We start from the raw sequence: 13738 nt of genomic DNA on the forward strand, positions 1-13738 counted from the left end.
TGTAAATTAGTGCATGATGTCACTCGGGGTGTTGTGTGTAAATTAGTGTGTGATGTAACTCGGGGTGTTGCGTGTAAATTAGTGTGTGATGTAACTCGGGGTGTTGCGTGTAAATTAGTGCGTGATGTCACTAGGGGTGTTGCCTGTCAATTAATGTGTGATGTCACTCAGGGTGGTGCGTGACAATGTTTAGAAGCACCCGGCTCTTTACACCCACTACCTGCATGGCAGGTGATTGCAGGTGTGAGTGCCGAGAAACAGGTGCCTGTAAACATTGTCCCGGCATAAATGGACCGGAAGCGGTTCCCTGGTCAGCCAGTCTGACGCAGTAGGCTACAATTCACAAAAAGCACTGTGAGAGGCTTCCCAAGGAACCCTCCCTGGCAATGGCCGCCACGCATGCCTGCTCAGTAGACCGCATATGCGCAGGAGCAGAGGCGTAACTAGGGTAGGGCGAGTGGGGCACGTGCCCTGGGCGCCCTGGCAGGCCCAGGAGAGGGGGGTGCCGCCGGCGTCCAGGGCATCATGCCCCACTCGCCCCGTTACCCCTAAATCTGAGAGGAGGAGAGACCACAGCGTCTCTCCCTCCCCTCACCGCCGCTGGAGCACTAGCAGCGCTGCCAGCAGCGCTGCCGTGTCCGGTCTCCGGCGCTAGCCAATCAGGGCTTGCGGACCAGCTCCTGATTGGCTGCCGGTCCGCGAGCTCTGATTGGCTAGCGAACCGGCGCCAGACAGTCGCCGGCGTCCGGAGGGAGCAGCGAGGGAAAGGAGAGGCGCTGCGCTGCGCTCTCCTCCCCTCACAGGTGAGTGACGGGGCAGGGGGGGTCCGGCGGCGGAACGGGGGGTGCCTGGCACTGTGGGGCATGTATCCAGCACTGTGGGGCACTGTGGGGCACTGTAACTGGCACTGTGGGGCATGTATCCAGCACTGTGGGGCACTGTGGGGCACTGTAACTGGCACTGTGGGGCACAGTAACTGGCACTGTGGGGCACTGTAACTGGCACTGTGGGGCACAGTAACTGGCACTGTGGGGCACAGTAACTGGCACTGTGGGCCACTGTAACTGGCACTGTGGGGCACTGTAACTGGCACTGTGGGGCATGTAACCGGCACTGTGGGGCATTGTATCCAGCACTGTGGGGCATTGTATCCAGCACTGTGGGGCATGTAACTGGCACTGTGGGGCATTGTATCCAGCACTGTGGGGCACTGTATCCGGCACTGTGGGGCACTGTAACTGGCACTGTGGGGCATTGTATCCGGCACTGAGTGGGGCATTGTATCCGGCACTGAGTGGGGCATTGTATCCGGCACTGAGTGGGGCATGTATCTGGCCCCGTGGGGCATGTATCTGGCACCGTGGGGCATGTATCTGGCACCGTGGGGCATGTATCTGGCACCGTGGGGCATGTATCTGGCACCGTGGGGCTTGTATCTGGCACCATGGGGAATGTATCCGGCACCGTGGGGCAATGTAACTGGCACTGTGGGCCATTTTCAGTGGCCACACCCCTTCTGAAGCGTAGCCACACCCCTTCTTGAGTGTGACCACGCCCATTTTTTGGGGCGCGCGCACATGCTTCTTTTACTGTTTTTTTTTTTTTAAGGGGGGGGGGGGGGGGGGCGCCATTCTCCATCTTGCCCTGGGCTCCAAAAACCCTAGTTACACCTCTGCGCAGGAGTCCCGGCACTGACGTGAGCGCATTGCAGGGACGGGCACCTTTCAGAGAACCTGCCCCTGCGTGCGCTCCCTCATATATCGGGGTGGTGTGATCGCACCCTGTATTACCATATTGTGCCCAGATTGCATTGCAAATGCGATTATTGATAGATGGGTCCCTAGCGTCCTCTGTACAGTACAGTGGAATATGTGTGCGCAATATACATAATATAGGGTGACCATTTTATCCCTTTTACCTGGGACGCTCATGGATTACACCGGTTCTGTGGTTGGCTGACTTCAAGGCTACATTTTGCCTGGTTTTAATCAGCCACGGAACCTGTGTAATCCATGAGCGTCCCAGTTAAAAGGGATAATATGGTCACCGTACATAATGAATGGCGCACACACACACTAGAGCGCTGTGCAGAGTGCTGGATGTCAGCCGGGTATACACCGGCTACAGTCAGTGCCTGCCGTGTGATGTGGCGCACCCTCCTGCCCCCGGCCAGCGCTCTATAGTCTATACCGGCCAGTGACCGTGGGGTATGTTGTTATTATTAGTGTGCCGTGTTGTTGTTGCCGCTGTCATGACATCACCGTACAGCCGTTTAAGACGTCGCCTCCCATTGGACGCACGCCGTGCACGGCTCAGCCAATCAGCTGCCGGGCCGGCCTCGGGTGCAGTGTGACGTCACGAAGTTCCCGTCTGCTTTATTTTGCTTCGGTCTCCGGAGCCGCCATTATAGGAAGGACCGGAGCGAGCCGAGCTGGAGAACACCGGAGCGGGCCAGAGCGGGAGGGACCGGACGAGCGGCACCGAGGGGTCCGGTCCCGGGGAAGATGAGCGGCGGGGGAAGGCCGGCGACGGGATAGATTCAGGTGAGCGCCCTTGCCGTGACACAGACGCCGTCAGCACCGGGGACACCCCGACACTTTCCCGGGGAGTGCCCGATACCTTCACTACACCGGGGGCGTCAGCGAACAGCACAGGGCGGACCTGGCGTGGGCTGTGGATTGCCAGCTCTTCTGGCAAGGGTCTGTGGCGCTGACAGGAGAGCGGTCACATGATCTGGGCTGCTGTCTGTCCGCAGCCACCGACTGTCACCCCCTGCTCCCGACATTCTTATGGGGAAAATCGGGACAGCATAAGCCCCGCTCCAGACCCGCACAAGCCCCGCCCAGAAACGACTGTTTTGGGGAGAAACTTCTCTTCCAAATCTGGACTGTCCAGTAGATATCGTGACATTGGGGAGGTATGGGGTACGGCAATCTGTGCAGTTCTCTCTAATCATTGCATCCTAGGTAAATGTACCCCTGCAGGACCAGGAGTTATTATCCCCATGCTGTCATTATCCAGGGTATCTGTATTTACTAACATCACAGTGACGGGAGTCTATGGCTGCCCATACCTCTTCTCCAGCAGGGAGTATGACTAGTACTGTGGGTGTTACACCTCTTCTCCAGCAGGGAGTATGATTACTACTGTGGGTGTTACACCTCTTCTCCAGCAGGGAGTATGATTAGTACTGTGGGTGTTGTACCTACCTCTTCTCCAGCAGGGAGTATGATTAGTACTGTGGGTGTTGTACATACCTCTTCTCCAGCAGGGAGTATGATTAGTACTGTGGGTGTTGTACCTAACTCTTCAGCAGGGAGTATGATTAGAACTGTGGTAGTTGTACCTACATCTTCTCCAGCAGGGAGTATGACTAGTACTGTGGGTGTTATGCCTCTTCTGCGGCAGGGAGTGTGATTATTACTGTGGGTGTTATGCCTCTTCTCCGGCAGGGAGTGTGATTATTACTGTGGGTGTAGTACCCACATCCCAGTAGTGCGTATGCTCATACCCCTGTCCCATTAGGAAGTATGCTCATTACAATGTGTATCATGCTGACACTCCAGTAGGGAATCTACTCATAACAATAGGTGGGTTTCCAGCAGGGCATATGATAGTTACAAAAGAGGTTGTACCTAGGGCCGGACTGGCCCACAGGGATGCTAGGAAAACCCCCGTAATTGTGGTGCTAATTGTTACCTGTGATTTTAGTTATTTTAGTGTTTGTTACTGTAGTGTTAAGTTCTATGTGCTCTGTATTGTTCTAAAGTGTGCTGTATGTACGGCGCTGCAAACCACTTGTGGCACCTTAGAAGTAAAATGTAGTTATTATCTCGTTAGCATTGACCTTCGAGTCGAAGGTTTGACTTCCCAAATCCATAGGCCACACTATTTTGATATACTTCTCCATTACAGGAGAGTGTAGGGACTTCCTCTCTAAGCAAAACTTATACTGTAGATCCACTCCTGATGGGATCAGCATTTCATCCTCAGCAGTAATTGCATTGGTATTCTAGTCCACAGGTTCTCAAACTCAGTCTTCAGGATCCCACACAATTCATGTTTTCCCGGTCACCTGTGGCGCTTTAGGGGTCTTTTCGTGGAGAAGTTGCCCATGGCAACCAATCAGCTGCTACATATAATTTTATAGAATGCACTTTATAAATGTTACTGATTGGTTGCTATGGGCAACTTCTTCTCAGGCTCACTTTTCCACTCTTTTCACTGCTTCATGAATAGAGCCCTTAAAATGTGAGAGTTGGCGCTACACCAGTGCAGCTGCCAGGTGACTTGGAAAACGTGAACTACATGGGGTCCTGAGGACAGAAGAGTTCGAGAACCACTGCTCTAGAGTAGCTGTTGCTTGTTTGGATAATTCCTTGGTAACTTGTTGGGAGCGTATGTGCTGCTTCTATAACAGAGAGGCCCATGTGGTTCCCACGAGATGGAGCAGCTGCGGCATGTGCCCTATGTGTTACTTATGGAACATGGGTCTTCTTTTGACTGACTGAAGGAGTAAAGGCCATACACATGGAGATTTTGAGCTGCTTTCAGCTCAAAACCGCCCAGTGTGTATGCCCCGGCGATGAGCGCTGATGCGCGCCCCCACTACATCGGTGGCCGCCGTTCATCTGCTGGTATTACCAGCAGATGAGCGGCGGGGTGAACGGCTTTCCATAGCGTCCTGCTTTGGAAAGCCGTTCACCCCCGCTGACATCGCTGGACGGGGGTAGAGCGCTCAGTGTGTATGCAGTGAGCGCTTTTCAGCCCAGCGATGTCAGCCATCATGGTATATGCACCTTAACATTCCCACTGAGAGCTTGTAGCATAACTTTTCTTTTCACACTTCCAGGTGTAGTGAACTTAAAGAAGTTTCCCACCATAACGAGCTATCCCGCTTTCATAAATAGCTTCCTTTACTAGTCCTCGTTCTTTGTTAGGGGTCCCGTCTCTTGTACACTAAAATTCTCATTATTTAACTTGGACCTTGCAGAACATATGTGGGACCTGTGGGGCTGTTTGTGCTCCCATCACAGTGGTAAAGACCCAAGATAGTTGCTCTTATGCTATGGAGAGAGCACCAAACAGCATGGGAGGTGAGAAACAGAGCTATAAACAGGTACTGGAACCCTACTAACTCCAGTGTGGGGTGGGGGTCACATGGGAGGAACCCCCCACCAGAGTACTATTCTACTTAAGAGAAGCTATTGGTAAAATAGATATTATTATGGACAATCCCTTTAATGTGTATGATGTAGTAGGAGATGGAAACTGTGATCTGTGTTTTAGTGTCACCCACAAGCCTCTGCTGAGTTTGCTGGCACTGTGCCATGTGTACACAGCCCATTTGTATGGAGGGGTGGGCAGGTTGTCAACACAGTAATTTCTGCAGTTTCCACCCAGTCTGGCCATTGTGCAACTGAATAAGGGCATGAACCTCACAGCGTGACTTCTGCACTGTTCTCATGGTGGGTTATTCTGCGTTCTCCACCCCAGTGTTTAGCATTACGTTCAGCTACACCTAAAGTGGGAGTTTAACCCCTTTTTGCCTTGAAATGTATTGACCTCTTTGGCAGCAGATCCTTTACAGCAATTAAAACCAGTGCCTGATATTAATATATATTAAAAGCAGTATCGGCTACAAGATGATAGTAACATGTTTAAGGCAGGTTGTAATGCAACTTTTAATAAGGGTAGGTCTTGTAATGAAACTGGTCATGTTTATGTTGTGATTCTATTATGGAAATCCTCCCATGACTCAACTGTCTTCTGCAGTGAGATATTTATATGATGCCGTGATCTAATTTCGCTGTATGCATTATTACACGTGATACATGTGTACAAATGGCAAAGTGGTGAGTGGATCTGTGCCAAATGTCACTTCAGAGACACTAGAACGTGGCTGTTGCTCCATTACCTGACTTCTGGATTATGAGGTAACGATCTATAAGAAACGGGCGCTGTAAATATGTACAATATTCATGTCTTAACTGCTTTACATGGACACTGTAGAAGTGATGTTTGTTATTGCCGATTTAGATAAGATGTACATAAAAGTGTCCATACACTAATGTGACTTCTCTGTGGGAGAAGTCGGATTTCCCTTGAACCGCGTGGCAGCTTCCCGGGCGGCAGGATTGCATATTATACATCGTATTTGGTCCTTTTTACATACAATGTATCGTATGCGACCCCAGCCATGCGCTGCGGGCTCCGACATATCTATAATGCAGTACTTCCGATCTAGGCTCCAATCCGATGGTCATTGGACCACTGATCGGGGGTAAAGCAGATGCGATTTGCTGTTTTCATCTGACTTATTGGTCCAAAACGTCGGAATCGGATGAAATCTGGCAAAATCGCACTAGCGTATGGGCACCTTAGGCCATTCTAGTCTGTGTACGTGATTCTGTTTTCTTGTTACTGCAATTGTTACATTTTCTGGAGCATCTAGTGGTTATTGAGAAAACCGGGTCAAGGGCCTGGGATAATAGGAATGATTTATGTAATGAATGAACGGTGATGTGAATGACACTTACACAGGTAGCTAATGCAGGTAAAGGGTCAGAATTTAATTAAAACAATATGTGATAATGTACAGGTGCATTTAATGACTGGTGGAGGTAGGCATGCGATACAACCTATTTGTATTGGCTATGTCTGCTATTGTTTGGGCTATCTGTTGTTATTTGGCACGTCTTTTAGGTCTGTTTATAAGCTTGTTGTGTATTTTGTGTTGCAAAGCCAAATGTAAAGCACTTTGGGCCAGATGTACTAAGCCTTGAAAAGTGATAAAGTCCCAGCCAATCGGCTCCTATCTGCGATGTTACACGCTGTGATTGAAAAATAACAAGTTAGTAGCTGATTGGCAGGTAGTTTATCTCCGTCCACTTTATCACTTTTCAGGGCTTAGTACATCTGGTTTTGGAGGATATCCAGTTAGCTCCGATGCCGTTTTGGCAGATCAAAATGGGCGGATATCACGATTTATGGTCATTATTGCGGCCCAATTAGCGGTCGCTTTGATCGTCCAAAATTGGGCCCGTGATTGAGCAAAAATGCATGGGATTGGGTACTGTGCTATTGCGGCTCTGTGGATTTTGATACCAGAAGCATAATCACCGATAAGTGCCAGCATCGGTGGGAGGAGCGTGTCGCATCGGTGCTTATAGGATAGCCCACGGCGATACAATTACCCGTAGTCATTAATAATGTTGTTGTGGTGTTTTTTCTTCTTGTCTAGTTCTGGAAACCTTGGCTAACAGCAGGGTGAATGGTAATTGCTTTATTACATGGTAACTGAATTCTGCCGAGTGACAAAGGGCTTGCTTCCAATAACTCTGCTGTATACCCAATATGCTTCCACATTGATCATTTCTGTGTATTTCTGAGTACAGCTATTATCTTGCAGTATAATTGCTGCTGTAACATTTGCTGCCGGCCTCTGCTTTTTTTTTTTTTTTTTTTTGGGAATTATGAGTTTTGCTGTCAGAGGTTGTCTAGTTATTAACAATAGACAATAATTTGGTAATTGAGTCTTTTTGTTTCGCTGTTTTTCCTCCGGGTGACCCTAGATGAATGGTCTGCGTTGCTATCAGTGCAGTACTGTACGTCTTCCCTCATTACACTGTTGCTGTTTACATAACTATTTATGGCAGCAGAGGTCAGTTGTGTTAGCTGACATTTGCAGGTTATTAAGGGTTACAGCGTGCCTAAATTTGAAGACCTTGTTGGTATGGCTGCCAGTGGGATGGTGGATTTGAATGGTCTTGTAACATTTGTAATTGGATTCTCCAGAGTACATCCCTCCCATCACACTTCTATTGCTGTCTATGGAATGTTTTCTCGTGCTTGTAAATTGCAACTCGATCACTGTTTTTTTCCCCCCCTTCCTGTCCTTCAGGTCACACAGTCATTCTCCTATGCAGGATCTTTTATTTTTTTCTTCTGATTAAATTCCGTTTATGATGCGTTATTCAATTGTTTAAATATCTGGTTGTTTTTTTTATAAAGTGGACAGAAACATGAATTTTGTGTGCCCTGTTCATCTAAATACAGGCTTAGGGGTATGCAATTAGTTCTGATCATTTTGGAGCTAATGAATACGCCTCACATGAGTATTTAGTTAGGGCCATTTTCACCCGTTTTGAAGGCATTTTTTTGCCAATACCTTTTCACCTTTTTTATTAAGTGAAAAGGCATTGGCGAAAAATGGCCTGCGTTTTCGACAGAAAACAAGTGGATTCCCTGATCCACGTGTTTTCCGCCCCTGCCACATTTTTCACCTAGGCGAAAATCCGGCCCTGCTATTGCATAGGGCGAATCTCCATTCGCACTAAAATATCGAAATGCTCACTTTTTTTTTTTTTTTTTTATACCTAGGCGAAAAAATGGAGCTAATTGCATACCCCCCGTAGGGGTTATGAAATTGCGAAACTGGCGTGATTTTGTCCAGTGCTCCGCTATATTTAAAGAGATAGATATATACACATACACACATATATATATATATATATATATATATATATATATATATATATATATATATATATATATATGTATGTATGTATGTATGTGTGTGTGTGTGTGTATATATATATATATATATTTGGCTTGTATCGGATTACTGCTTTAAATTTAGCTGCAAACTCGCTAAACTCAAACAACATCTACTATTTAATAATAATAATAATACGCCTGCCTGTTTGCAGCTTGGTGGAAAGTAATACCCCTATCACACCGCAGCTGTAACCCGGTAAATTGACGGTTTTTAAGCTTTCCAAAACGGGTCTAGCTGCGGTCTGAAAGCGCCAGTTTATATACCCACTCTATCTGTGTCGTGGACACCCACAAGTGGGAATAGCACCTGTTAGCCAGTAACCGGCTGGCAGCATTGTCAGCGATCGGGATCCTGACCGCCGGGATCCCGACTGCTGGCAACTCAACTGCATACCACGTTAGGAGCCCTTTGGAATATGCACTGTTTGTGATTACCAGAACTTGGAATGTTATACTGCTTTTTTTAAGAACTGCATGTAAAACCTGACCTGCAAAACCTGCATGTGAAGCTGTATCCTGCCGGAGGTGAAAATAAAGTGTGTATGATTATACCCCGTCTATGTGATTCCTGTCACGCTACCCATTCACATATTAGTGTTATGTGTAACTATACATGTACACATGGTGATCATTATCTGTCTTAATAGGGCTTCACTTAATCACTGGCGTCCATTCATTTTGTGTGTGAAGTGAATGCCTGGTACATGGGTATAGCATACCGTGTGGGTAGTACTCGGCAGACCTGCTGTGGGAAATGTCATCCCATCCTACGTGATATGTAGTAAGTCATCCTTTGTTTTTGGTTTCAGTACGTTCCTTGAAGGACTGTCTGACTTTTAGAAGTTGTGCGTTTTGTGGCCATGTTTAGGCTGGTGCTGTACATGGTGAAATGATTCCTGCATGCTTTATATACATGCCCCTTACCGTACATTGCTCTCCCAAGATGTTTACATTGGGTGTTTGTGCTTCTACGTACAGCGCTGTATTTTTGTGACCTAGTCCTACAGATTGCATATGATGTATACGTTCTATGTAGTATTAACACTGGTCTGAATTCCTATTACTGTGGATATCCACACATGTCATTCTTTGTATGTTATGATACAGACAGCTAAATGTTCCTTTCATGTCTTCCTATCATTGACCTGTCTAATTCGAAGCAAGTGCGTTGTTAGTGTATAGATGACGGACGCATCTAATCTTCTCATGCAGCGTCACAGAGTAATCCTCCATCCTGCCTGCGGAATACACTTGGCTTACATTCAGCTCTCCGTTGGCGTATGAGCAGCTTTGATTCTATAAGACGTTCTGTTATAATTTTTACTGAAGAAGAAAATTGCATCTCGAGCACACGTGACCAGCAGATGACGGCTACAGAGAGAAGCCTGTCGCCAGGGTAGGGATTCTAAGAAATGAACTTGATCTTCCTACAGCTTGTTGGTGGCAGCTTGTATTTCCACTACTCAGAAGCTGCAGCCTTTGCTCTGCTGCTGGTGCCTATTACTGAGGTTTATGTAACAAGCATGCAACTTTATCCCTGCTCCCTATTTATTTTATTTGCTGCACTAGATGGAGAGAATAACACATTGATTATCTTGTTAAAATGGCACCTGTCAAGGGGTGGGGTGAAGTAGGCAGCAAGTGAACAGTCAGTTCTTGAAGTTGATGTGTTGGAAGAATTTTTGACAAGGAACAAATTGTAATGGGTCAACGACTGGGTCAGAGCATCTGCAAAACTGCAAGTTTAGGGGTGTGTAGCTAAAATGGCTGCCGTGCCACTGAACGGGTTAGCCCTTGTGCTTCTGCACCATTCTTGAATAGACCGACCAGCAATGAGCGCCAGTTGTAAATATAATAGCTGTTGGTAAGGAGCATGACTGCAGCCAGAATTGCTTAGTCACATGCTGCAGCGTAATTCTGTGTACACACTGCGTGATGCACCGCACAGCCCGACATTGACTATTCGTCGCCGATACAGTCAATGTTGGACTGCCTGCACAGTCTATTTTTTATTTCTCTGACGTCCTAGTGGATGCTGGGAACTCCGTAAGGACCATGGGGAATAGCGGGCTCCGAAGGAGGCTGGGCACTCTAGAAAGAATTATGACTACCTGGTGTGCACTGGCTCCTCCCACTATGACCCTCCTCCAAGCCTCAGTTAGATTTTGTGCCCGGCCGAGGTTGGATGCACACTAGGGGCTCTCCTGAGCCTTTAGAGAGAAAGTATAGAAATTAGGTTTTTTATTTTCAGTGAGACCTGCTGGCAACAGGCTCACTGCAGCGAGGGACTAAGGGGAGAAGAAGCGAACCTGCCTGCTTGCAGCCAGCTTGGGCTTCTTAGGCTACTGGACACCATTAGCTCCAGAGGGATCGACCGCAGGCCCAGTCCTTGGTGTTCGGTCCCGGAGCCGCGCCGCCGTCCCCCTTACAGAGCCAGAAGCAAGAAGAGGTCCGGAAAAGCGGCGGCAGAAGACATCAGTCTTCACCAAGGTAGCGCACAGCACTGCAGCTGTGCGCCATTGCTCCTCACACACACTTCACACTCCGGTCACTGAGGGTGCAGGGCGCTGGGGGGGGGGCACCCTGAGAAGCAATAAATACACCTTGGCTGGCAAAAATACCACAATATATAGCCCCAGAGGCTATATATGTGGTAAATACCCCTGCCAGAATCCAGAAAAAAGCGGGAGAATAGGCCGCGGAAAAGGGGCGGAGCTATCTCCTTCAGCACACTGGCGCCATTTCTCCCTCACAGCTTCGCTGGAAGGAAGCTCCCTGGCTCTCCCCTGCAGTCTACACTACAGAAAAGGGTAAAAAAGAGAGGGGGGGGCACTAAATTTAGGCGCAATATACAGTTATATAGAAAAAGCAGCTATAGGGGACATAACTCAGTTAGTCCCTGCATTATATAGCGCTCTGGTGTGTGCTGGCATACTCTCACTCTGTCCCCCCAAAGGGCTTTTGTGGGTCCTGTCCTCTGTTAGAGCATTCCCTGTGTGTGTGCGGTGTGTCGGTATGGCTGTGTCGACATGTTTGATGAGGATAATGAGGTGGAGACGGAGCAGATGCCTTTAGGAGGGATGTCACCCCCTGTGGGGCAGACACCTGAGTGGATGTGCTTATGGAAAGAAATGAGTGCACGTATAGACTCTTTACATAAGAAATTTGACGACATGCCAAATGTGGGACAGCCGACTTCTCAGCTTGTGCCTGTCCAGGCATCTCAAAGGTCATCAGGGGCTCTGAAACGCCTGCTACATCAGACCGCAGACGCAGATGTCGACACTGATACTGACACCAGTGTCGATGAAGATGAGTCTAACCTGATGCCCACTAAGGCCATTCACTGCATGATTGAGGCAATGAAAGAGGTGTTACACATTTCTGATATAAATACAGGTACCACTAAAAAGGGTATTATGTTTGGGGAGAATAAACTACCCGTAGTTTTTCCCCCATCAGATGAATTAAATGAAGTGTGTGAAGAAGCGTGGCTTTTCCCTGATAAAAAATTGGTAATTCCTAAGAAGGTACTAATGGCGTTCCCTTTCCCGCCAGAGGATAGGTCACGTTGGGAAACACCCCCTAGGGTGGATAAAGCGCTCACACGTTTGTCTAAAAAGGTGGCACTACCGTCTCCGGATACGGCCGCCCTCAAGGAAACTGCTGATAGAAAGCAGGAGGCGATCCTGAAGTCTGTATACACACACTCAGGCATTATACTTAGGCCAGCTATTGCGTCAGCATGGATGTGCAGTGCTGCCGCTGCGTGGTCAGATAAACTGTCAGAGAATATTGACACACTAGACAGAGACACGATCCTGTTAACCATAGACCATATCAAAGACTCAGTCTTATATATGAGAGATGCACAGAGGGAAATCTGCCGGCTGGCATCAAAAGTAAGTGCATTGTCCATTTCTGCTAGGAGAGGCTTATGGACTCGCCAGTGGACAGGAGATGCAGATTCTAAAAGGCATATGGAAGTGTTGCCTTATAAAGGTGAGGAATTATTTGGGGATGGTCTCTCGGACCTAGTTTCCACAGCAACGTCTGGGAAGTCAGCATTTTTACCCCATGTCCCCTCACAGCCTAAGAAGGCGCCGTTTTATCAGGTTCAGTCCTTTCGGACCCAGAAAAACAAGCGTGGAAAAGGCGGGTTTTTTCTGTCCAGAGGCAGAGGTAGGGGAAAAAGGCTGCAACAAACAGCAGGTTCCCAGGAGCAAAAGTCCTCCCCCGCTTCTTCTTCCAAGTCCGCCGCATGACGGTGGGGCTCCACAGGCGGAGCCAGGTACGTTGGGGGGCCGCCTCAAGAATTTCAGCGATCAGTGGGCTCGCTCACAGGTGGATCCCTGGATCCTTCAAATAGTATCTCAAGAGTACAAACTGGAATTCGAGGCGTCTCCACCCCACCGGTTCCTAAAATCTGCCTTGCCGATTGCTCCCTCGGACAGGGAGGCGGTGATAGCGGCAATTCACAAGCTGTATTCCCAGCAGGTGATAATCAAGGTACCCCTACTACTTCAACAAGGCCGGGGTTACTATTCCACACTATTTGTGGTGCCGAAACCGGACGGTTCGGTGAGACCCATTCTAAATTTGAAATCCTTGAACACATACATAAAAAAATTCAAGTTCAAGATGGAATCGCTCAGGGCGGTTATTGCAAGCCTGGAGGAGGGGGATTACATGGTATCCCTGGACATCAAGGATGCTTACTTGCATGTCCCCATTTACCATCCTCACCAGGAGTACCTCAGATTTGTGGTACAGGATTGCCATTACCAATTCCAGACGCTGCCGTTTGGACTGTCCACGGCACCAAGGGTATTTACCAAGGTTATGGCGGAAATGATGATACTCCTTCGAAAAAAGGGAGTTTTAATTATCCCGTACTTGGACGATCTCCTAATAAAGGCGAGGTCCAAGGAACAGTTGTTGGTGGGAGTAGCACTATCTCAGGAAGTGCTGCACCAGCACGGCTGGATTCTAAATATCCCAAAGTCACAGCTGGTTCCGACGACACGTCTACTGTTCCTGGGTATGATTCTGGATACAGTCCAGAAAAAAGTATTTCTCCCGGAGGAGAAAGCCAGGGAGTTGTCATCTCTAGTCAGAGACCTCCTGAAACCAAAAAAGGTATCGGTGCATCACTGCACGAGGGTTCAGGGAAAGATGG

At 48.2% G+C, this 13738-nt stretch overlaps 1 protein-coding gene across 4 annotated transcripts in view; it reads left to right on the top strand.

The window, feature by feature from the left end:
* The first annotated feature begins 2333 nt into the window (after positions 1-2333).
* Positions 2334-13738, top strand: part of ZRANB1 (zinc finger RANBP2-type containing 1) — a 100060-nt gene continuing 88655 nt past the window's right edge. For 3 of the 4 annotated variants that reach the window (XM_063962163.1, XM_063962162.1, XM_063962165.1), the window contains exon 1: positions 2334-2543. The gene's annotated coding sequence lies outside the window, so the exon portion shown is untranslated. Of the gene's footprint in view, positions 2544-9783; positions 9956-13738 lie in introns of those variants that run through there. The other variant, XM_063962164.1, reaches the window with a different exon arrangement.

Source organism: Pseudophryne corroboree, chromosome 3, assembly GCF_028390025.1.
Source record: "Pseudophryne corroboree isolate aPseCor3 chromosome 3, aPseCor3.hap2, whole genome shotgun sequence".
Lineage (NCBI taxonomy): Eukaryota > Metazoa > Chordata > Amphibia > Anura > Myobatrachidae > Pseudophryne > Pseudophryne corroboree.